The sequence below is a fragment of the Micropterus salmoides genome, unplaced genomic scaffold (genome assembly GCF_014851395.1).
Source record: "Micropterus salmoides isolate LMB-PRFRI ecotype aquatic unplaced genomic scaffold, ASM1485139v1 Ms_hic_scaffold_1, whole genome shotgun sequence".
Taxonomy (NCBI): Eukaryota; Metazoa; Chordata; class Actinopteri; order Centrarchiformes; family Centrarchidae; genus Micropterus; species Micropterus salmoides.
In genome coordinates this window covers 49,781,157-49,805,417 of record NW_024040040.1, presented here as the reverse complement: position 1 = coordinate 49,805,417, position 24,261 = coordinate 49,781,157, and the positions used below count along the sequence as shown (strand labels likewise).

The 24,261-nt window shown below is 40.8% G+C and overlaps 1 pseudogene; it reads right to left on the bottom strand.

Moving 5' to 3' along the window:
* Window positions 1–948: 948 nt before the first annotated feature.
* On the bottom strand, window positions 949–23,693 carry LOC119912933 (annotated as a pseudogene).
* Window positions 23,694–24,261: the final 568 nt, after the last annotated feature.

Genomic DNA, 24,261 nt, shown 5'->3' with positions numbered 1-24,261 from the left:
TAAACATCCTCAAATACTTTTTTCTGCTTAAACAGCATCAGCCAGGATCCCTCTAATATTCCGGTAAAGGCTTTGCACCAAGGGATTTCCAGGAAATTAAACAGCTGATGAATGCTGGTGAAATCTGATCATGTGTGTTAATTTTTAAAGCTGGTCTGCAACACCTTGTTAACGCCGCTGCTGTGTGTTCCAGCCTGGACAGTCTTGAAAAAAAAAAAACGTTGGCTTGGTTAGATAAAATTACAATTTATTTCCCGAGTAGCCTTTCATGAAAGCTGAAGTATTTCAGGGAGGAAGGTGCAGCTGTATGTAAAATCTACTCTGCAGTAGCCACCACACCCACAAAGTACATTTCACTCATTAGTATCGTATAAAGTAGCAGTAAATAAGAATACTCAAGTGCAAATACCTCACTAGTGAAGTACCAGGGTTCCCATGCATCCTGGAAAACAGTTCACAAATTTTCCAGTCATGGGGAAAACACATGCAAAATAAGAGAAAAAGTAAAATGTTCTGGAAAAATACTTGCGGGCAGCGTTGTTAACGCACCCTTAAGTCATGTTGGGATTTGTTAGTAGGCAAAATTGTTGGTTGTGTTCAGGCAGCAGTGGTTAAAATATAATTCATAAGAAAAGAACTTAAAATAAAATATTAAAACAAGATCACTTTGTCACAAATCCTACGCATGTAACAGACGATTTCATAGGTTATATATAACTTTCACTGCACGTCTTTATGTACGTATGACGTGATCCCTGTCTGTCATACCAGCTACATCATCACTGACAATGTCCTGGAAAAGTCCTGGAAAGTGATCTCTAGAAAAGAGTGTGAACCCTCATTCCACCTCCACTCCATGTAGTGTAAAGTGTACACCCACAAGTATTTAACAAAAGCATCAATATTAATTTAATTAATGAACCGTTAGGTGATATTAGTAACATGTCATGCAATGATCGACTTTCGTTTATTATTACTGCCTAAAGTAAATCAATAAATTTCAACATTTCAAAATACTATTTATTGATTTATCCATCATATGTAAATCAAAACACCCCTGACAGCTGAAAACTTGAACAACAAACAAAATGTCAACATTTATACCTGGAAGATAGTGAATGCAAGTAATTTCTGTGTATTTATCTATATAGTTTTTTTTCCGGTATTTCTTCATTGTTCTGAGATAGAAACTTTTAACATACATTTCTCACAAGATAAATCACTGATCCGACTCCACACCGCAAATAAGCTCCTTTTAAAAAGTTTGTATCAGTGTGACCTGAAGACAAATTTAAGAGTTTCATTCCTTCATAATCAATTTATCCAGTTGGCGAACAAGGAAATTAAAGATTAACAGAAACAAGAGCACAAATCACAACTGCCGATTTTTGTTTTGCCGCACACCTGGCAGAAAATACAAACACACAACGGTCAGAGCAGCAAAACAAATGCAGCGTCAGTATCAAAATTAAACTCTGTTGTCATTCAAAATATTTGTTAGCTTCAATTTACTCCCCGGCCCTGTGATGGACTGGCGACCTGTCCAGGGTGTCCCCAGTCTTTCGCCCGATGTAAGCTGGGATTGGCTCCAGCCCGCCGCGACCCTGTACGCAGGATAAGCTGTCGATGGATGGATGGAATTTACTCCCTGTGGATAATAAGCGTCAGATTTAGGATGAGATTTGTGGAGGCTGGTGATGTTGTGGCGAGGAACCTTTCACTTGTTTCGAGGAACTTTTTCTCCGAGAGGGACCTCCATAAGTTTCTGTGGGGGGGGGGGGGGGGGGGGGGGACAAACACAAGAGTTCCTTATGTTAAATATTAAATAAAAAAATTACAAAACAAAATAAAGATACCAGTATCTGTTTCCTATTCTCCAACATCAAAATGTCACACAGAGTAGGGGGTTCCCCCGGTGTCATCGCAAAAATTCCCATTCTGGTTTTCTCCATCTGGCCATCTAATCATCACCCACAGTAATTGACTCCGCCTCAAGCTGATGTGCGGTGAGCGTTTTGGCTCAAAATGGCAGCCGTCCTGCCAACAAGGTCCATCCAGTAAGTCAAACCAGTGAGTGACCTTTTAGTTGCAAGCCGCCTCTCTAGTCTCGCCTCATCCTCAAAGGGTTTTGGCCTAAACACACAAAAGCTTGCTCGCATATCCTCAAACGAGACCCTGACCTCTGTGGCTTCTCACCTTTAGCAGTCGAGCGTGGTAAGCGTTGTCGTCCTCGTTCTCTCCTCTCTGCGTGTCCACCTGGTATCTCTCGCAGGCCCGGGTCAGCTCCTTGGCGTCGTATAGCGGAGCGGGGTCCAGAGAGTGAGCGTTGATCAGACTCACCAGGTACTCCCTGTAGTGCTTCCTGCGGGAACAAAGACGTCTGTTAAAGACTTACGGCCGGAGCACACTGGCCCCTATTAATCTCATCAGCGCTGCAACTGACCATTATTTTCATTTATTATCAGAAAATATTCACATCTGAGAAGCTGAAATCAGAAAATCCGGACATGACTCTGAACGATTAGCCGATTATCAAAACAGTTGGCGATTAATTTAACTGTTGCAGCTCTAGTGTTGACCAATGAATTGATCCCTGCCTCGTTGTTTTATTTTCTTTCTTTACAGCTTCTAGGATAAAAGGACAGTTGGTACTTATACCTGTGCCCCTTTAGCGCTTACTTCCTGTCACATCATGTTTGCAGCATCAAGAATTGGTAAAAAGAGAAGTAAGAAGGGTTTTTTTACTTCAGGAGCTGATTAATAATGAATAGGTAAAGTCTGGCTCTGACCAAACATTTGATACCAGCTGTCAGTACTTTTTTCAGTTTAGAGATATTTATGACTAATGCTTGTATTTTAACATTCGCGAGGTCAGAAGAAAAAAAAAAGTCCAAGTTCATGCTAAATTTGTTGCAATCTAATCCTGAACAAAAACAGACAGAGTACAAAAGTAACATTTTCTTATAAATGTTTTTATTTTTATCGGTTGTACTGTTTTTGTAAAGCTCTTTGATTGAAAAGCTCAATAAATAAATGTATTATTGCAAACTGTCTAAAAACCAAGCACAAGCCCACCCTATAGTTTTAGTAAGATTAAAAAAAGAAAAGAAATGGATTTCATAATAATCAAACAACCGGCCACAAACGTTATTTTATTGCAGCCGTCACACACTCACTCGCAGAGTCCAGCTTGTCCCGGCTGGGTTTGGATGCCACACGGTGAATCAATCTGCTGACCTCCTTCATCTTTCTGCTCCATCACACAACAAGCGTCTGCGACACAGAGACCGTGACAGATCTGACATCAGACTTTTTGTTTTGTATTAATAAAAGACGATATAATACAGTGAGACAATTTTACACTTTTAAAAGGCAGGAGAGTTAGAAATGTTTTTTGTTTTTAAATTAAAGTGTTCCAGAAAACATAACCTGAACTTGCCAGATGCATCAAATGTAATTTATTTAACTTTTTAATTTAATTAATTAAACTAATGTTTACTAAATAGGATCTAACTTTTGTTTGGATTCCAGGTTTTCCCAGAATTCCAGGATGTGTTTGATCACTGACGCAACAAAAAGGGCAAGTAGAAGCCCATTTAAAATGTCATATTTTGTGTTTCTTTACTTCCTGAACACGATGAAGGACTGAGTTAGACGAGAAAGAAGGTTTTTACCGATTTGAGCTCCATTAGAAGGATCTGTGTTGAACTCCACACCGCTCCTCTGAGGAGAGACACAAACATCAAGAAATAAACTACTCATTTCCATTATGTAAGGCTGCTAGGATCAAATTAAATGAAATTAGATTCACACAAACTACCATACATTTGTCAAATGTCTCCGCTCGTACTCAATTGACAACAATAGCTGACAATATTTCAAAGTGAAACACTATGTAAAAGTGTTTCTCCAGGATGCAAAAAGTAGATTGGCTGACATCCAAATTAGTGTGTTAATGTTTTAGCCAAAGGCCTGAAAAGGTAATTTTACTATTAACATAATTATGCTCTATAAATCTACATTATACAGCAGAGGAGACGTCAGCTGGTTAACCCCGAGCGAAGTTAGGGAACAAAAACAAAGATGTGTCAAGGCATTATGCTGATTTAATTTCCTGTAGAAGTGTTTCTTCACCTTTCATTCGCAGTTGTGGTGTTTCTAATCTCAAAGAGATCAACAATGTCTTTGTTTTTAACATGACAGTTTTGTCCTCGAGCTGACCTGAACAACTTTTGACTATGACAGTCTCCCTACCTGCAGCAGGGCCTGTAGTCTGGGCGCCTCCCAGTCTCTGAGATAGAAGAGACAGTCTCGGGGGTGGTGAGCATGTAGGCCGCCTTGATTGCACTGGGCCGTCTTACAGATCGTCTACGTGAGAGAGCAAAACAAATACAGTACAAACACGGGACGGGGAGCGCGTCTCTGAGGTCAAAAGGGAATATAATGCATTTTAAAATGCTCTGTTGTTCAAGTTAGATATGAGAATTTGCCGTCTGAAAGTCCAGCAGCTGTTGTTGGTGTGAGAATAATCAGGAGCTCACTAACAATGCTTGTACCAGAAAACACATGACGGTATATAGATTTACAGGAACACACAGAACTTGAAACGCAGGTACGCTGCTGTGTGAGTGTTGTGCTTTGAAACAAAAATGAGGAAACAAATGTCCATGCTGTAACGTAAATCTAGGATCATATTCTGTGAAGGTCAGAAACGTACAAGAAAGTGTCTCTGAAAACAGAGATTTTTCTAGATTTAAAGCACATAAAGCAAGTCTCCTTTAAAATCATGTACATTCAGACGCCTAAACGATGACTTTCCCCTTGATGATATCTTGATCTCACCTTGTAGTAGGAGTTGTTGCAGCCGCTGCAGAACTGGTACCTGCACTGGGAGCAGCTGAAGTGCATGCAGCCGCCTTTCGTCAGCGCATACGTGAACCTGCACTGAGGACAGGCTGCAAGATGACACCACATACTCGGTAAATCTATTTATTCCACACATGAAAATACTAGTGTTTGGTTTGCTTAGTTCATATTTAAAGCTGCATGACGCAACACACAAATCATAAAATTAAGTTGAAACAGGCGAGAGCAGCCCTTGTCGATGTTTGAGACCGTATAGATAATCTAAAGCGTCTTCTGAACAGTAGCGAGTGCTCGTTTACACATCCTACACATCCTTAACTTTGAACTTTGTGACTGACAAATTCTGTTTTATCGTCTCTCCGCCACTTTCAAGTAAAAGTAGAATAATTAAAATAAAAATTCTATATTACAAGCAAAAGTCCTGCATTCAAGGTATCAATATGTAGAATGCCCCTTGCTAGTAATATATATAATCAAAGCTGCGACTAACAATTAATTTCATTAGCTATTCATTCATTTTATCGTAAAATGTCCAACAATATATTTTAAAATCGCAGGTAACATCATCAAATTGCCCGTTTTATCCCACTAAAACCCGCAAATATATTCAAAATACTATCAACAAAAAGAGAGAAAGCAGTGATGTAGAAGCTGGAACTGAGGAAAGTGCGACTTTAATGATTAATCGATTATGTAAATAATTGCTAATTTTATTCATGTAGACGGATTAAATCGACTATAATAGTTTCAACTCTCTGTAATTGTATTATTGATTCATTATAATTATATTAATATAAAAAATATAGTTATTTTGTCGCTCCATAATTGAGCCAACGATGACAGAAGGACAAAAACGGTGTGGTGGGTTTGGCTGACTGGTGTATGAACAAAAGGTGCATGAGGTGAAATAAGTGAATTGCGGCCTCACTGATGCCGTTGTCCCTCAGGTAACCGGCCAGGCCTTGCTTCTGGTACTCTGGATCGTTGTCCCTCTTCCACTGCTGGAACTGCTCGCAGGACAGATCCTGGTGCTGAGGCTCCCACTGAGACCAGAGAGGGAGTTAATGAGTGAGCACCTCCTCCAGTCACTGAGGAGCAGCCAGCGCTCCAAGGCCGAATTCCTTAACTGGCTTCTCATTATTTTCATCAAATGTAAGACTTAAGGCTTCTAAGTCTCCAGGAAAATGGTAACACGCCTGACTTATACTCACAGATTTTTTGCACTGAGCACAAAAACTCTTGTGGCAGGATGGGCAGGTGACCTTCAGCTGGTCTCCATCATTGATAAACCCAGAGGTGCACTGAAAAAGACACATCCATTTTTTACATTTCATCCTTTAGACCAGACTTTATGTACATTTTAATAATTTAGAGTGTAAATGTTTAGTCTCCTATTGCTTTTGTATGTTAGGATATTTCCTCCTCATGTTCAAATCATACAAAAGGAGACATTTCAACCAATAATATCATTGTCCTGTTGACAAATATTGCCATCAGTACATTTAAAAGAAATTCTAAATAACTAAAACTAAGATATATAAAACATGAAATCTGCCGCAATCTGAATAAATGTGGAGATAAGGGAGCGTCTTTGGACTGCAACTACACAAAAATGTCAATGCAGAGTAGAGTTGCAACAAACAAGCGGATTTATTCATGACGTCGGGAAGAAACTCACGTGATAGCACCACAGGAACTTGGGGTCTTTCATCAGAGCGTGCTCAGTCAGTTTTTTATGAAACAGTTCGTACACGTCCATCTCCAGGCAGTTGCGCAGCTGGAAAAACAAAACAGGAAATGTTAAAACTTTACATCTCTCCACTGTTTTGAGTCTTTTCACACGTTTTAATACTAGTTTCCTGTATTTGAAAAAGTGATTTGGTAACTCTTAACTTATCTCTGTCCTGACATCGGTATATGGGTCTACAATTTCCACACAACACAACTCATCTATATCACGTTATTATTTATTTATTTAATGATGATTGGAACCTTCAGTACTTTTACTATGTTTATCTACTGTGTACTGTCTGGGAGTTTTCTAAAATGTGAGGATGACACATCTACTGCAAAACAAAGGGTGCACATAAAGTAACCCGAACCTGATCTGACGTCCCTCAAAGTAATATGGTGTAAAACATCTTAGGTAAGACCCCAACACTCTTCATGGTTTTAAAAATAATAATAATAACAGAATCAAGTCCACGGCCAGTAAAGATTCAATCAGTATACATTTAAAAAGCTGCTCATTTTATAATTTCGCTAGATTTTAAGTAAACTAATAAAAAAGGTACACTAATAACCCCTCTGGTTCCTTAACTACTTAGCTGAACCAAAGTTCTGTTATTTTTTGTATAAATTAAACAAATAATTGCTTGTAATGGTATGCAGTGACAGTTTCTTCTCAATCAAGTTTCTTTCTTTTACATAATCTAAATATTTTAACTTTTAAAGTGAAACTGTGGAACTTTTGAAAGAAGAAATAACCTTGATAAATACTTAAATGAATAGAACTTAAATTCATAAGCAAGAAAACGCACCTTTGCTTAATTCAGTACACTCTGCAGGTTACGCTGGTTTCACACAACTCAAGCGTGAAATTCGTGTGCCGCTTTGTCGTGACAGCCTATCAGCGTATAGACTGTCCGGACGTCACAGACTGCTTTTCAGAGTGTGGTGTATAGCGGACAGGGACACCAGGAAGAGCGGAGGGACAGACCCGGAGCTGGCCGACAAACAGCTGCTGAGCGACTGGGAGCTCTGGGAGGAGAAAGATGGGAGACGGCGCCGGAGCTTTTGACAATTAAAACCTGCAGTCGAACGGGATTCTGCTCTGACAACGGAGATGTTTGACGGGCAGTAAAAGCGCAGAGTTAACTGCTTTATTAAATTAAACTTTTTACTTGTATTTTTTGGGATTAAAACGTTGATTTATCTTCACCTGCGCTTCTCAGCAGCGAGCTACCGTGTTTCCGGCTCCCACTGTCGTAATTGTAGCTGCCAGAGCTCTGTGGTCTTGCTTTATTATGACTACAGAACGGACGAAACAGGAAATTGCTGAGTGAGGATGTTGAACAACCTGGTAAGTTCAGAAAATGTATGAGAGATTGATTGTTGTACTTTACTATGAAAGAAGTTAGCACAGCATAGTCCAGATCGAGTCGAATGCCATTTGGAAACCAAGCATTTTAAAAGTTGTAAGCTTGTCTTCTTGCTGACAGCAAGCATCACTTAATGTGTTTAACAAATCGGCATCATGCTGTTGTTATTTCAGCATCAGTTTGATCCCTTTATTGCAACAAAATCGCTGCAAAATGTTTATTTTGGGTTCATACAGCTGCAGTAATTGCGGGTTGTGTTTATTTGCATTGTCACTTTGTGTGTGAGTAGTCCAGCAATCAAACTCATAGATAAATGTGATTAAAATTTGAGTTGAAGCCGCAAATTAAAATGATTTCGCAGTCTCTCTTTCTCTGTGCGCACCTGTATGTCCAGCGTGGAAAAGTAGCTGTCCAGTTGCTCGGGGTCGTTGATGTCCGGCTCGCTGCAGACGGGACACACCATGTCTCGGATGTGTTTGTCTCTCACGGCGATGGTGAAGTGCTGCCCGAAGCACTCGTGGCACACGGAGCACTGACAGGAAGTCAGAGACTGCATCTGTAACCCGGAGAGGAGAAGAAGAAGAAATTAACAGCTGTGCACTAAACACTGAACTAAAGGCTCTCTGTACATGTCAATGATGTGATTTGGCTTAAACATGACTACAGTTAGATAACTGTGGAACACTGAAAGGATTATATAGCCAGATATTAGTTATCCACAAGACATTTCACAACATAGTTAGGCCTCATTAAGCAATACTGAAGATAACACCAGAGACAGACAGGATGGCTACTGTTACTAATGGAAAATTGGAGACGTCTGGAAGTGAAGGAGATTAAGCAGACGCTGAAACATATTGCTTGAAATGGATGTAACACGACTACCCACAGATAACTTGAGAAGGGTAAAGATGAGAGTTGATGTTGCAGAAATAGCACATAAACAAATTTTAAATAATGATATGTTATAGTTATGCAAGTGGGAGCAGCCAGAAACACATATGCACACACATAGGGAGGTTCCAGTGTAAAACGTTATGCGTTAAAGAGGTGGTATTCTGCTTTTTGGCTTTTTCCCTCTCCTTTATTTATTTATTAAAGTGAAAAAGCCCAAAGTCCAGCCCAAGGGAGTTCCCATCTCCCACAGAAAACTCTGCTCTGAGCTGCTTGAAAACAGCCTTTTCCCTTTCACCCCTGTGACATCACTAAATGCGCCTCATATAACGCTCGCCAAGCTGGTCGGCAACATGTACAACTGAACCGAAGCCGTTTACCGGTTTCTCACGACCCGCCCTTCTCTGCTTCTGATTGGCTAGTAGTCCTTAACTATGAACTGCGCATGTGCAACTCCCAACAAAGTTCATTTAGAGACAAGATGCATCTCTCCATAGTTAAAACAAAGCCTTCAACACAGGGTGAAAAGAGGAGCTGCAGCAATGTGCAGTACGACAAAGAATATGGTGTTTTTTGAAAATTGAACCATGTAAACCTGTTCTTGTACAACCCCTAAATAGGATTTTGAACCTGAAAATGAGCCTAATACCACCTCTTTAAGTTAAATATTTGTGTCGCAAGTCTAACCAAGTGGCCGGAAGTTCTCGTCTCATGTTTGTGTTTCGTCTGACTAAATAAAATCTTCTACAACAGTTAAAATCAGGGCTAATTCACTGCCCGTCTGCTTCTGTTGACAAGGACCAACTGTACAGTCGCGTTACGCCATTTGATGTCTGTTGATAAGCAGGCTGTCACTTCACGAGCAAAAGATGTCTTTGGTAGATAGAAGCAGAACAGCAGAAGTAGTTCTGGCAGTGACGTGAGTGAGTGAGAATCTGATGAGGAAGAGATAACGGCAGTCATGAGTGTGTGTGTGTGTGAGTGTGTGTGAGAGAGAGAGAGAGAGAGAGAGAGAGAGAGAGAGAGAGAGAGAGAGAGAGAGAGAGAGAGCTCTGTTTCTTTGTTCTCGTAGAGTAGGCTAATTAAAACAGCATGTTGTTATTGCCAAAACTTGTTACAGCTAGGCTGGTAGACCCAAGCAGAGGATTTGGAGACGGAGGAGACTGGAGTTAGTTAAGAGAGGAATATTTATTGCAAGGTTGAAGGGATCGGATATTGGGCCAGGGAAGAGAGAGGCAGACTGGAAGACTAGATTTGTGCAGAACTGGGTTGGTGGCTGCTTTGCAGAGCAGGGGAACTGTAGCTGAGAGTCCAGAGTGTGGGGGGTAATAAAAGCCTCCCACATGGGAAGATTTTAGCTGGGCGGGTTCCAGGGAGAGCAGATGGAATGAGCGCTTTTTCCAGTAGTGTAACTAAAACAACATTTCATAAAATAGATTAGAAAATTGTATAATATTATAAAAAAATGTATTATAGCCGACTACAAATCGGCCTAAGATAATTATTTAAATGTGTTCATTATGTTGTACAATTAACTGATTCATTTTAAAATCTAGATTTGACTGTTTTGGTCTGTAATGAGATTCAGCAGCTGGAAAACTGATAAACTCCATAACCTCCACGCTGCCGTTGTCATCACTCAGTTTAAAGTCCTCCCACACGGCTGAGGTTTTCCCTTTGATGTGAACCGGAGCGTTACGTTCATTGATGTGAGCGGAGGTCAGGCGTGCAGAAAAAAACTGAATATTTGAAGCCCAATATTGAAAATTAAATCCCTACCCTAAAAGATATTTTCACATTCAACTATCTTTGAACCAGGAGCTCTTATGTAAGCTCATTTATTCTTGTTAGATTTGCACAGGTGCTCAGGGGTTGGTATTGTCGCCTTTCAGCCATAATGCTACAAATCCAGTTAGCAGCAGCTGCATAAAAGTTTCTGAGAAGGAACAAATTTCATTCATGACTTTATAAACTCAAATGTAAAACTGGCCGAGCCCTGTGATGAATCCTAGAAGGTTGTAATACACAGACGAACAAATGTGAGCCATAATTGTCTTTTTTCCTCTCCATTTATCTTAATTTATATTTAACGCTGGCCAGCAATGGTGTTATATTAGATCTGCTGATGATATATCGGCCTTGTGAGAACAGGTATCAGCCGATAAAGGTCTGATTAATCAGTCAGCTGATTCAAATTTACTTAAAAGCAGCTGTAAAGAGGACAAAGTAAAAAATTGTAAAACTGGGAAATAATACTGCACTGTATAAGAAGCTTACTTTGAGATAATACGTACAAAAAAAACATCTCCACCTTCGTCACTGACCCACCTTGCTGCGAGGGAAGATGGACAGACAGCAGGGGCACTCGTTGATGAGGAGACGCCTGATGAAGTCTTTGTCGTGCGACTCTTTCACAGCTTGCACGACGTCCTCCAGAGAGTAGGTGACGTCTGGCTCTTGAAGTAAGGACAGGACGAGCTCGCAGCGTCCCCAGCTGGGCAGGTCGTACAGCGCCAGCAGTCGCCTGCACATCCTCTGCGGAGAGCACACAAGGACAAGAAGGAGTTTATGTAACAAAACGACAAGTCATGAGAGCAGATTTAATCATAAATCACAATCAGGACAGACAAAACATAACAGACAGTACGCAGCAATGACAATACACGATATTAGCAGTGACTGTGTAGCAGCAATAATAAATAATGTGAGAGTGTATTCGTGAATGGCCTGTTTAAAGGTGGAAGGAACACCACACCTCAACTAAAAATGGAATAAAAATACTTTCTTTTCATCACCAAAAAAACACACCACACCCACGTCAGCACAAGTACCAGGTGTGCACACTAAAAACCCCTCTAGGTAGTTTGCTGCACAGCCTAACCTGTTTGTCCGGGTGTTTGGGATCAATCGGCGGCTCTGGGTTTTTGGTCCAGATACGTTGGTGGAAGGGCTCCAGGAGAGGGCGTTGAAGCAGAGACAAGGCCCCCTTCACCTCTCCTCCACTCAGCCGCAGGGCTTCCTCGCACTGCGACACGTCTCTGAAGCCCAGAGAGTGCAGCTCCCTCATCTGCACACAGACACACACACACAGCGTTACCCGTCAATACCTTGACCCTCGACACATAATTAACCGTACAACCCCGCTGACTTGCCTTTGAGTAATTACTTAAAATATCAAGCTGTGCAGCCAAACACTGTTCAAACACTAGCTGAGATCTCAAAGTTTCCTTTGGGGGTAATGCGTCTAAAATGGCTCCCAAGCAGAGTGGAGGAAGTATTTTGGAGTTAATAACTAATTAATCTTATCAGTAGAAATAATAATAAAAATAACTGGTTTTATCTTCACAAATGTATCAGTTCAGGCCATAAAGGCAAGGCATTACTTGCTGCCAGACCTTTCCAGGACACAAATGTCTTATCTTCTGTTTAAAACACTCCTACACATCACTCCCAACCAACATCCAAACAGTCTTTGTTCTCAGTTATCTTTCAAGGTCGGGTGAGCCATGAGAAACTTGGGAGATTCCTCCCGTTTCCATTTCCTCTGTGGGAAGCTGCTAATCTCCCTCATGACATTCACTTGTTGAGCCTCAGTGTGTGCCACATGTGAAAGACAGACAGCCGTGGAAACTTTCAGCTTCTCTTAACACCAGTGTATCAATATCACTTTCAGATTGTATCACATTATGCTGCAGTTGCTGCAATTGTTATATTGTTTTTAAGACATTTGTTTATGTTATTGTTGTATAAAATTGTAGATTGTAACTTAAGATGTGTTGAGTGCACGGTACAGTGCTTGTATCCCCCCCATAAAATAACACATTTATTTTAAACGAACAACTGACAAAAACTGCTGACGAACCTGAGACATGAAGTGATTGGAGCGCCGCTAAATGCAGAGCTTTCCCATGAATTAGGCTTCATCCACACTACTACCTTCTCTTTTTAAAACACAGACCTTTTGCTATGTTTGTACCTCCCGTCCGGACTAAAACAGCAAATCTGAAGACCTAAAACTTAGTTTTGAGGGAACAAAACAAGTTGGAGGAAACTTGAAATCCTTTAAAGGCTATAATTAATATTTCAAAACTTTCAAAATTATATAAAAACAAGAAAACAATGAAGTGATTCAGCTGTTGATAGATGATGAAAGGTTTCCAGCCAGTCTGGAGATTTAAAAGTCTGAAAAACATCCACTCAATGTTGTTTAAAATCAGTCGTCTCCAACATCACAAACCTCATTATTTTGTTTTTAATATACACTCCCCTAAAGGATTATTAGGAACACCATACTAATACTGTGTTTGACCCCCTTTCGCCTTCAGAACTGCCTTAATTCTACGTGGCATTGATTCAACAAGGTGCTGAAAACATTCTTTAGAAATGTTGGCCCATATTGATGGATAGCATCTTGCAGTTGATGGAGATTTGTGGGATGCACATCCAGGGCCACCACATCCCAAAGATGCTCTATTGGGTTGAGATCTGGTGAGTGTGGGGGCCATTTTAGTACAGTGAACTCATTGTCATGTTCAAGAAACCAATTTGAAATGATTGGAGCTTTGTGACATGGTGCATTATCCTGCTGGAAGTAGCCATCAGAGGATGGGTACATGGTGGCCATAAAGGGATGGACATGGTCAGAAACAATGCTCAGGTAGGCCGTGGCATTTAAACCATGCCCAATTGGAAGGGCCTAAAGTGTGCCAAGAAAACACCATTACACCACCACCACCAGCCTGCACAGTGGTAACAAGGCATGATGGATCCATGTTCTCATTCTGTTTACGCCAAATTCTGACTCTACCATCTGAATGTCTCAACAGAAATCGAGACTCATCAGACCAGGCAACATTTTTCCAGTCTTCAACTGTCCAATTTTGGTGAGCTCTTGCAAATTGTAGCCTCTTTTTCCTATTTGTAGTGGAGATGAGTGGTACCCGGTGGGGTCTTCTGCTGTTGTAGCCCATCCGCCTCAAGGTTGTGCGTGTTGTGGCTTCACAAATGCTTTGCTGCATACCTCGGTTGTAACGAGTGGTTATTTCAGTCAAAGTTGCTCTTCTATCAGCTTGAATCGGTCGGCCCGTTCTCCTCTGACCTCTAGCATCAACGAGGCATTTTCGCCCACAGGACTGCCGCATACTGGATGTTTTTCCCTTTTCACACCATTCTTTGTAAACCCTAGAAATGGTTGTGCGTGAAAATCCCAGTAACTGAGCAGATTGTGAAATACTCAGACCGGCCCGTCTGGCACCAACAACCATGTCACGCTCAAAATTGCTTAAATGACCTTTCTTTCCCATTCTGACATTCAGTTTGGAGTTCAGGAGATTGTCTTGACAGGACCACACCCCTAAATGCATTGAAGCAACTGCCATGTGATTGGTTGATTATATAATTGCATTAATGAGAAATTGAACAGGTGTTCCTAATAATCCTTTAGGTGAGGGTATATATATATATATATATATTTACATTTTACAGTCCTGAAACCATAGACTATATAAAAGAAGTAGATGCATCTGCTGTGACGTCACACGCTGGTTTGTGGACTACCGCTGTCAAGCATCGAGTTTGGCGAGGGTGGAGCCGGCTAGCTTGGTTAGCAATGTGCATCTGCTATTCATGTTAACTGTGATATTAACTGGGATGCTAATTTTGACAAGAGACAAACAGGCTTAAAACAAACCGGAAAAATGAACAACTGATTCTGAATAACCTATTTTTAATGCGCTGGTTAAATTTACACAGAGCGGCAGATAGGAGTCGCCACCACCCTGATTGACAGGTCACCAGGTAGCAACTGGGAATCACAAGCAGCCCCGCCCTAAAAGCAGACCCCGTATTATCTCTCTAATTTCCTCTAAACGGGACCATAATTTACTGAGTGAACACGATGCTGTGCTGAAGAGGATATGAAACTTGTGATTGAGTCCATACTCTCGTTAGGAAAGGGTTTACTGAGGCAGTAAATCAGGAGAGAAGTAGCCTCATTCTGTCATAGATTTCAACACAATCTGACTTGTTTTTGCAACCGGTGGAGTCGCCCCCTGCTGGCTGTTCATGGCTGCTTCACGTTTTAGACCCAGAGGTTCCTGCTTGACCACTACAGATTTTTGAAAACTGAAGTGTCAAGCTTTGGACTGTTTGATGATGCACTCTTAGACTGGAATAGATTTTTTATTATACATTTTATAGACTAAACAAATCAATCAATTCTAACATAAAACAACCAGCACATAAACAAGAATTAATTTAATTGTGAACTTGCAGCCCTAAATTAATAGTTTGAGATGTTTTTTTCTCTGGTTCCAGCTTAATTTTTTTTAATGTTTGAAGCTTGTCTTTGTTTTCAATCATTATAGTTTGATTATCTTAAATTATTAACAAGTAAAACAAACATTAAAGAAGGCATTTGAAGACATTTCTTTGGGCTCTGGGACAAGTTTTTATTCTGACACTTTAAAAGCAAAACAATTAAATCAAGAAAATAACGGTAACGGTGGAAGACGCAGCTCTAGCAGGAGTAAATCTTTATGAATGTACTGTGTTAAATGTTCCTACCTTAGCCTGTCTGTCTCTCAGCAGCTGTCTCACGGCTCGGTCTGTGTCTCCCCCTGCTGCCAACCAGGCCAGCTTGGCTTCAGCTCTGGACAGCTTCACACCTTCACCTGTGATAGTAGGACCGCTTTTCGGCGGCTCCCCTCCGTCTCCCTCCACCACGAGTTGTGTCCCAGAATCCTCTGCTTTGTAGTTTAGCTGTACAGAAGCAGCCATGGCGCAGATTTCATCCAGCAGGTGAGGCAGCTCAGAATTCAGCCAATCACAGGGTTTAGTGTTGTTGCCGCCGCACAAGATGGCTGCATAAACCTCCTCAGGACTGACGCCGCACTTCTCTGCTTCCTACGAGGGAGAATTTCTGCTTATTTATGTGTCTGTGTAACATTTTAATATTGTGACATTAAATTCAGCTCGAGCTGAAATGATTAGTCAATTAATCTGTATTTAAAGCATAAATACCAAACATTTCCTACTTTAAGCTTTTCAACTGTGTGGATTTGCTGCATTTTCTTTGTCGTATCTGATGGTGAACTGAATATTTTTGGGCTTTGAACTGTTGGTCAACAAAACAAGACATTTGGAGACTTCACTTCTTGCTTTCTGGAAGTTTGATGACCATTTAACACTATTTTCTGACATTTTACAGAAATCAAGAAACTAATCAAGAGATTATTAGAAAACAAAAATAAATAAAAATGTTAGTTTAAGCTGTACTTCTAGAACTGGGGGAAATTGTTTTGCAGTCAGGCTTCAAATAAAAGACAAAACACAAAAATGGCAACATCATCAACAACATCTACACAGTAAGTAAGTCACAGAACTAGTTCAGGAAAACATAAATTCAATTACAAATGTGCAAACATGTACAGAGTGAAAAATACAATGTACCCAAGAGATATCTGCCATTAAGCATAGCAACGGCACGTAGACCTGCAGACAATAGGCAGCCTGAGGGCATTAGCTCAAACTCCCTCTGGAGTAGAAGGTCCTTGCAGTCCAATCTAGCATTAAATTGTTTTACCTTTGCTTAGCAACAGATGCATGCTCCACCCTGATCACATCTGACTTGTCTTAATTGTAATGGCCGTCAACAGTTTCCCTGCTGAATTCTTTTAAAAGGCTTTGTGAGATGCATCAGTGCGGACCTACTCTGATCTGCTGGATTAGACGAAGGCCGTCTTCCCTCATTGTCTTCTGTCTGTTCAGCTCCAGGTTGACTCTGGGCTTCGGTTGGGGCCTCACGCCCGGCTGGGGTAGATCTTTGGTGATGGGCGGAGGCTGCTGGAGGGACTGGGGCAGAGAAACTCCAGCAGGGTCGTCCTTACATGACAGGTTGCACATCTCACACACCAGAGTGGGCTTGGTGTTTACATAAGTGCAGAACTGGCACATCCACTGTTCGGGAAAAGAAGGAAGACAAAAGACAGTTGATTGCCTCCTACAGATAATTAAATATACACCACATTAAAGAAGGAAAGAAGCAGCAAGTTAGCAGAAACAAGTTATCACCATTTAATTTGATATGGCGATGAAATGTTTGTGTCCACGTGGTGAAAGTTAAGTCCATGATTCTCACTTTTTTAGCTCTGGTTTTGGTCTCCACCAGCTCTTGGGGGACATATCTGTCCCTTTAGCTGCTAAACGCTCCACTGTGTCCACCAGCTAGTCTCTAACCATCTGTTTGCTGCTGAGTACAGTGGGTTTTACATGTTTTTTCTGTAAAAACAGCGGCCTGATAATTACACTATGAGAGTGAACCAGAACAGTGAGGCTGCAGCGGGACAGACAAACACAAAGCTAAAACTCTCTATAAAGCTCTGTAAGACCAAGCGGGGCTGCAGATTCAGCTGATAAGTCTCTGTTGTACAAATTACAGTCGCTTTTGACACAGTGCAGAAATGGTTAGTATGTAAAAACAAAGATTACAAGGATAAGAAAGCTTTATCAACAGCAGCGGCACAAACCTTGTCCTAGCTCAGACAGAGATCCTTGGCTGGACGCTGCAGTGGCGACAGGTGGGCGAGTGGCCAGACGGGGGCGCTCACACACCTCACAGAGGATGCTGCTGCCTTGATTCACAACTGTGCAGCTCTTGCACTGCCACTCTGAGGGATGAAGCACAGACAATTGGTAGAAACCGCAGAATTGCATCATGCAAGAGCTTTGCTTACTTATGTCAACACCATAATAATGGTGATGATGGTAATGTTTTGACAGCATTGCAGAAACTTGTTAAAATATGCGGCGTACTTTCCTTATTTTCTTTTATAGCAGTGCTGACGTTTAATCTTTTCCCCATTTTAAAGAACTTCGTAACTTTGTTTTGAAAGGTGCTGTATATATTGTTGTTTATTATTATTTATTACATGCACACCTGTGTTGGGTGAAGCAGGAACTGACGTCAGGCTTTCTTGAACTGTGGACGCAGCCGTTGCGAGTCGAGGCCGTTCGCAGGTCGTGCAGAGGACGGCTCGCATCTCGTTCACTGTAGTGCAATGAGCACACTCCCAAGGCGACAGAGATGGACTGGAAAAGAAATGACATGTACGATCAATCCTAGCCGCCCCTCTCCTTCTTGCTGGATTATTATTCAATCAGTGATTTAAATCATATTTAGATAATGAGAGCAGTTCATTTTCCTTACTGGCTGCCTGGTGTAAACAAAGTTCAGTGTGTGTGTGTGTGTGTGTGTGTGTGTGTGTGTGTGTGTGTGTGTGTGTGTGCCAGCTGAGAGACGAGGAGCATTGCAAGACATCCTTATTACCACATGACAAGGCCACAGAGGGGCACAGCAGCGTGCAAAACAGTGCTGGGGCTCTGTTTGTGCCAGTGTAGAACTCAGCTCACATTCAAAACAACCACATGCCCCTCTGGCACTTTCCAAATAACCAGATATAACTGGTGTGTATCTGCCCTGGGATGGGACTGGTATCCGACCACAAACTGCTGATTCCAGGGAGAAAACAACCAAGAGTCAAGGTCATGCTTAGAAACAAGGAAGAAGTTGAAATGCCGACAAGTCAACTCGGATATTTGATCTTGCAAAAGAAAATCGCCTCCGGTGAATCTTTTGGACTCATATTGCTGTCTGTTTTTTGCTGAAGAGTTAAAGTGTTGGGGAAGGTTTCAGACTTCTAATCTGGCCCAATCCTGAATTTTAATCTCTGACAGTTATTCCACGTCTACGTGAAATAGAAAAGTCGCTCATCCTTACGAGAATATGATTTTAAATTCTTGCTTAATATAATATGTATGTACACAGTACTGTGCAAAGGTGATGTTTTCAAAGCGAAGGGTTGTCAGATGTGATTTAGATTTTAATTCCATTCACTCACTCTGCATCTTGTTAATTGAATATAACCTATTAACATGTCTATTTTTGAAAACACTCTTACTTTACAGCATTTCTCCATGCCTTTTTGCACAGTCCTGTACTTATATAATATCTTTTGGGAGGATAAGCTCTCTTATAACTCACACCCACCCACAGCTTTCTAGGAGTGCGCAGTTTCAACTTCAACTTCAACAGGTGGATGTGGCACAAATCTAATTTGCTATGCTCTGATCATTAGACCACAATGCTGCCAAATGAGGAAGTGAGCCTCGCAGTGATATTGGTTTCCTGTTCTCCTCACCTGGATGTTTTGGCTGGAGTAATAGTGGTTCTGTTGTGTCCTTTGCGGTCAGGGTGAGAGTGGTAAAGCATGTCACAGTTCAGACACAACCTCTGAAGACAAGTGGAGCACTGAGCGTGCACGGATGAAATCCCACAGATGCTGCAGGTCTCTACAGGCACACAAAAAACAAGTTAACACACACAGCAACGTAGCTAGCTTTTGCTGTTGTTCCGTGATGCGTTCCTGCTTTGAAGCCTGTTATAATCTGGCATACCCTGTTTGGCGTTATGTATTTTATCCCGCTTGTGAGTGGCCCTAGTCGGGTGGCGGTGAAAGAGGTCATCGCATGCGTCACAGAAAGCTTTATTGTCACAAGATGGGCAAACCAGAGACGAAGGGCCACCACACAAATTACACTCGCTCGCTCCACCAGAGCCTGGACATAAAGAAAAACAAGATGGTGTTTGTATTTAGGCTTCTATGTGCTGCACTAGAGACATGTTCAATGCCACTGGTACATTACAATAACAATGAACTCTAACCTAATACAATTATAAATAACACAGACTGTCAAATGTAGACAAGAACTAAATTTGTGGCATTAAAAGAGGCTAATTCTGTTAACCGTTTCTATCCCACACTGACCGTCGTTGTCGTTTAACATGACCTTTCCAACTGGAGAATTAAAGGTTCAGCTTCTATAAGAATTACTTTTTGTCAAATTTTCTGAACTTGTCACTATATCCTGAGTAGCACATGATACAGATAATCTGTGAAAAAACAAAAAAGTAAAATCAGGTTCCTCCTAATGCCGTTTGCAAGAATCCACCGCTGCCTGAACAAAACAACCAATCAGAGCCAAGAGCAGCCTCTTGTAGTAAGTGTAACTGAATTCAATGGATGTACATCATGGCCACCTACACTGCACCCGTAGATAGAACTAACTCAGATCAGCTGTCCTGAAGTTTGTCAACTCAGAGTTCAGGTTTCGAGTCAGGGTTTGTTAACCATGCGTTCTGAGACCAAGAGACCTGTAGAAACTTTCTAAAAAAAAACAATTGTGGGGTGTGACAGCAGCTCACCTGCTGATGGTTTCACGGGTTGTCCTCTGGGGGGCAGAGTGGGTTTAGGTGGAGTAGACAGAACCTGGGGTTTGTCTCCTGCTGCTCGTCTCCAGGCAGGATAACCACAGCGTCGTTCACCACATCATCCTGAAGAAACCAGCATCACAGAAAACACTCTTTAAACATGAGGTGGACAGAAAAAGGTACAGACTGAAGACTGTAGTGCATCAGTGCTGAAAGATTATATTCTGTTTTATGTAGTTTTTCTACTCTTCTTTATTTAAGTTTTTAATGTTTCCCAGACGACATGAACACATAATTCTGTTGTCAAAAAAAAAAAATCCACATTTTCGCACAAACAGCTGATTTCACTCACTTTTCCTGCTTACAATGATTTCAAATGCATTGTGTATATGCCATGGGAATTTCCATCTGACGATGTCTACAATGAAACAGCGGGATGGACGATGTCGTCTTATGTGCATGTGTTCTCGCACAGACTTCACTCGGTAAAAAAAAAAGAAATTGGTACACTATTAACTTATGTAGTAACAAGTCGCGGTGGATATTTTACACATGGACCAGGTAAAGCAACAGTGAACACACAGGGTGCAGATGTTTGTTTCATTTGTTTGACAGGCTGCGTCATTAATACGTTTTATAATCACGATGCCGGCTCAACGTCGTGATGTCTGTCAGCCAGCGCCGATGGATGATGGCATCATCTACTGGCCCGACCCTGATATGCCACGTAATAATGTGCAACATTATCCCACAGTTGATGTAAAAAAAATATATATATATATATTTTAATGATGCATTTTGACAGGTATGTGTGTTTGCAGCCACTGGAAATGTTCGTACCGACCTGCTGGATGAGAAATGGGATGATATCTTTGAAGTATTCTAGGTGAGGATGGATGCCCTGAACACACAGAGATATAACAAATGGAATACAGTGAATTTCTTACACACACAAAAAACATCTGATCAAGGTACAAGGTTGTTGTTGCATAATGAAATGAATTTTGCAGATTCTTCGTGCTACTAACCTTAATAAGCATGTCCACCTCTGTGCGCAACGTCATGACCTCCACGTCACTGCAGCGACTTTTTCAGTGTCTGGTTCAGCGACTTCATCGGGGAAGCTGAGGCCATCTACCTGCTGATTGGTGTAACCGTACAGGTAGAGGACTCTCCGCCCTCCCTGTGGAAGAAAATAAGGATTGAAATATTTGCCTTGATTGTTCAAGCTTCAAAATTCAACCAAAGTCTTACTAAAAGCAAAAGAATATCTAAACCAAATGACCGTTTAAGGCAGAACTACCGGTATATGACATTTATCTCACCATGACGGCGTCCACTGTCGTTCTGAAGACGGGGTTGTTGTGCTTGACGCTCCTCCAGTATCTGGGCCTGGCGGGACTCGTCAGGTTACAGCCGTACTTCTCCAGGATACTCAAGGCCTTGACCAGTCTGTTCAAAGACTCCAGAACCTGAAGTAGAGACAAAATGAATGTTTTAAGTCAGTAATGCCAGTCGAGTCCCACCAGTGAGTCAGTGTCTGCTATTTACGAGCGGATATGAACGCTTGTTATTAATGTTTGTTTTTATTGAACATACACAGAGTTTCATATTTGTGTTATATATACACACTTAAAATGTACAAGCTCTTACTTTATTACAGTGTACATTATTTTATTTTTTTGATAGACTTACAAATCCATTCCTAGAAAATATAGATTTTTTTTTTTTACTTTACAAATTTAAAGATAGAAACCTAAAAGTAATAACACCCGAAATACCTTTTATAATATGAAATCTGTTACCTGATCAGTTATCTGAAATTTATTATTAGGTTGAGCTTTATTTCAACCTATAATAACATTTTATTCTAAATCCCCCCCAAATGTTTCTCAGCCCTGATCTAGAGTTAATTTGTGTAATCTCATGTGTGTAGCTGAGTACTGAGGCTTTGTGTTGATATGCGTCTGTACTGTGGAGTTTTTCCTCCCTCTAGTGGTCAGATATCGCTCAGCTTTAAATAAAGATGTGTCTACTCTGTACAGGATAAACTGATAACAACCAACTTAGCTAAACAATCTATTTGCTGTGCAAAATTCTGCCACAGTAACATTTGCCTGTGCCTCTCCTATCCACGTGCCTTTTTATGTTCATTTCTAGTTTGACAATCAAAGAAGGGAAAATAAAGATGAATTTACTGCTATGCTGGGAAACATCTAACCAAGCAGCCCCACCAGCACGACTCGTTCAGACGGAGAAATATTTTACCTCCTGTCTGTTGTGGCCGGACGTGTTCTCCCTCAGCATGGCCTCCGCTCCAAAGTGCCGGTACTTCTCCGACAGAGGCAAGGGGATGCTGGCCATGGTCTGGACCTCAGCCTTCACATCCTGGACCGAGCCTGAGGAGGAGAGGAGGGACTGGAATCTCCTCCTGACCTCCTCCATCTGGACAAAAGCAGGGTTGATGCTCATGGCTGTCAGACGGGAAGTTGACAATTTTGACGATCAATTAGTTGTTTAATTCATAGCACAAATGTCACTACATTTGAGAATGTTGGGGGTTTTCTATATACTTATCTTTGTCAATGCAGGACTTCTAACTTGTGACAAGAGTATTTCTACACTGTGGTATTGCTACTTTTACTTAAGTACTTCTTAGAGTCCCTAAGTGTTAAAAAAAAGGATATATTGGGAGATGGGGAATCAAAGGAGTGAAATAAGCAAAAGGTGAGAACCTGCCTGTTTTTATTTTCTATTCAACTCTTTTTAAACCTTTTTATATTTCTCTGTTGCTTTTATGTTTTATGTAAAGCACTCCAACACCTTGTTGTTGAAATGTGCTATACAAATACACTTGCCTTGCACCTCTGTATCAGACAGATGAATGAGCAATAGTGTGTGGAAGAAAGACAGTGGTAATCAAATAATCAATATCAGTAAAAGTCATCTGAGGTGTTTAAAAACCAGGAAACCACCTAAGAGACTTGACACTTTGACACTTCTGAGGTGTAAAAAGGGAGCACGTTTTAATGTCAAAGTCTGCCATTTGTTTTAAGAATAAGTAAAATATAAAGTGTCCTCAACAATTTCACTTTTAACTAACCAGAAGACAACTTTAGAGAACAAACTAATGAAGGTTTCACTGTAAAAGGACGTTAAAGTTACAGAAAATAAACAACCGTTCAGCTGAAATCACAACCAGACAAAGCTGTCAGTTATTTTTCATTAATAAATACATGAAAATAAAAAGGCATCTGACACGGGTTAGCAGTGTCAGATGTTAGCTTTGAAGCTTCGTGCTGTAACTTAACAACACTTTACAGTAACAGTTAGTTGAAACCGAAACTTTAACGTTACTGAAAAAAAACGACGTCAAAACTACAAACCTGCTTATTTTAAGTTAACGTCTTCACGAGTTTCGACAGTTTTTCAGGTCATCCGTGTGTCGGTGAGACGTCTTTATGTTGCCGTTAATGTAAATAACTTGGTTTTATATCCATATCAGAGGTTTAATGTGTCTCCAGCGGCAGCTCAGCGCCGTCTGTCAGTTAGCTTCTCAAGCTAATTAGCTTTAAATGCGGAACTCCAGTTTTGACGTTTTTGACGTTCTGGCTCTACTTCCTGTCCGATTTTTATTTTTCAAAATAAAAGAGCCCATTTTTTTCTATAGCCTACCGGAAGTTGAAAGAAATCAGACGTGGCTCACTAACAAGTTAAAATCCTGCATTTTGAACCTTACTTACTTTATTAAAAGTATCTAATTTACTTAAAGTATCAAAAGTAAAAGTACTCATTATGCAGTAAAATGGCACATGTCAGTGTTTAACTATTAAACTATGCTATATATATGTTTCTTGGTTAATATTACTGCTGCATTAATGTGTATGTTACATTTTACTAAATTATATACTGTTGGGCAGTGGAGGAATGTAATTATATATATTTACTCAACTACTGTACTAAGTGAGATTCTTGCACTTGAGATTTTTCTTCTCATGCCACTTCATTCTTCTCTACTCCACCACATCCCAGAGGGAAATATTTAACTTTCTGACACACTACATTTGTCTGACAGATTCATATACTAGTTACTTTACAAATTTAAATGTACAAGTATTGTATATATGTACAGAT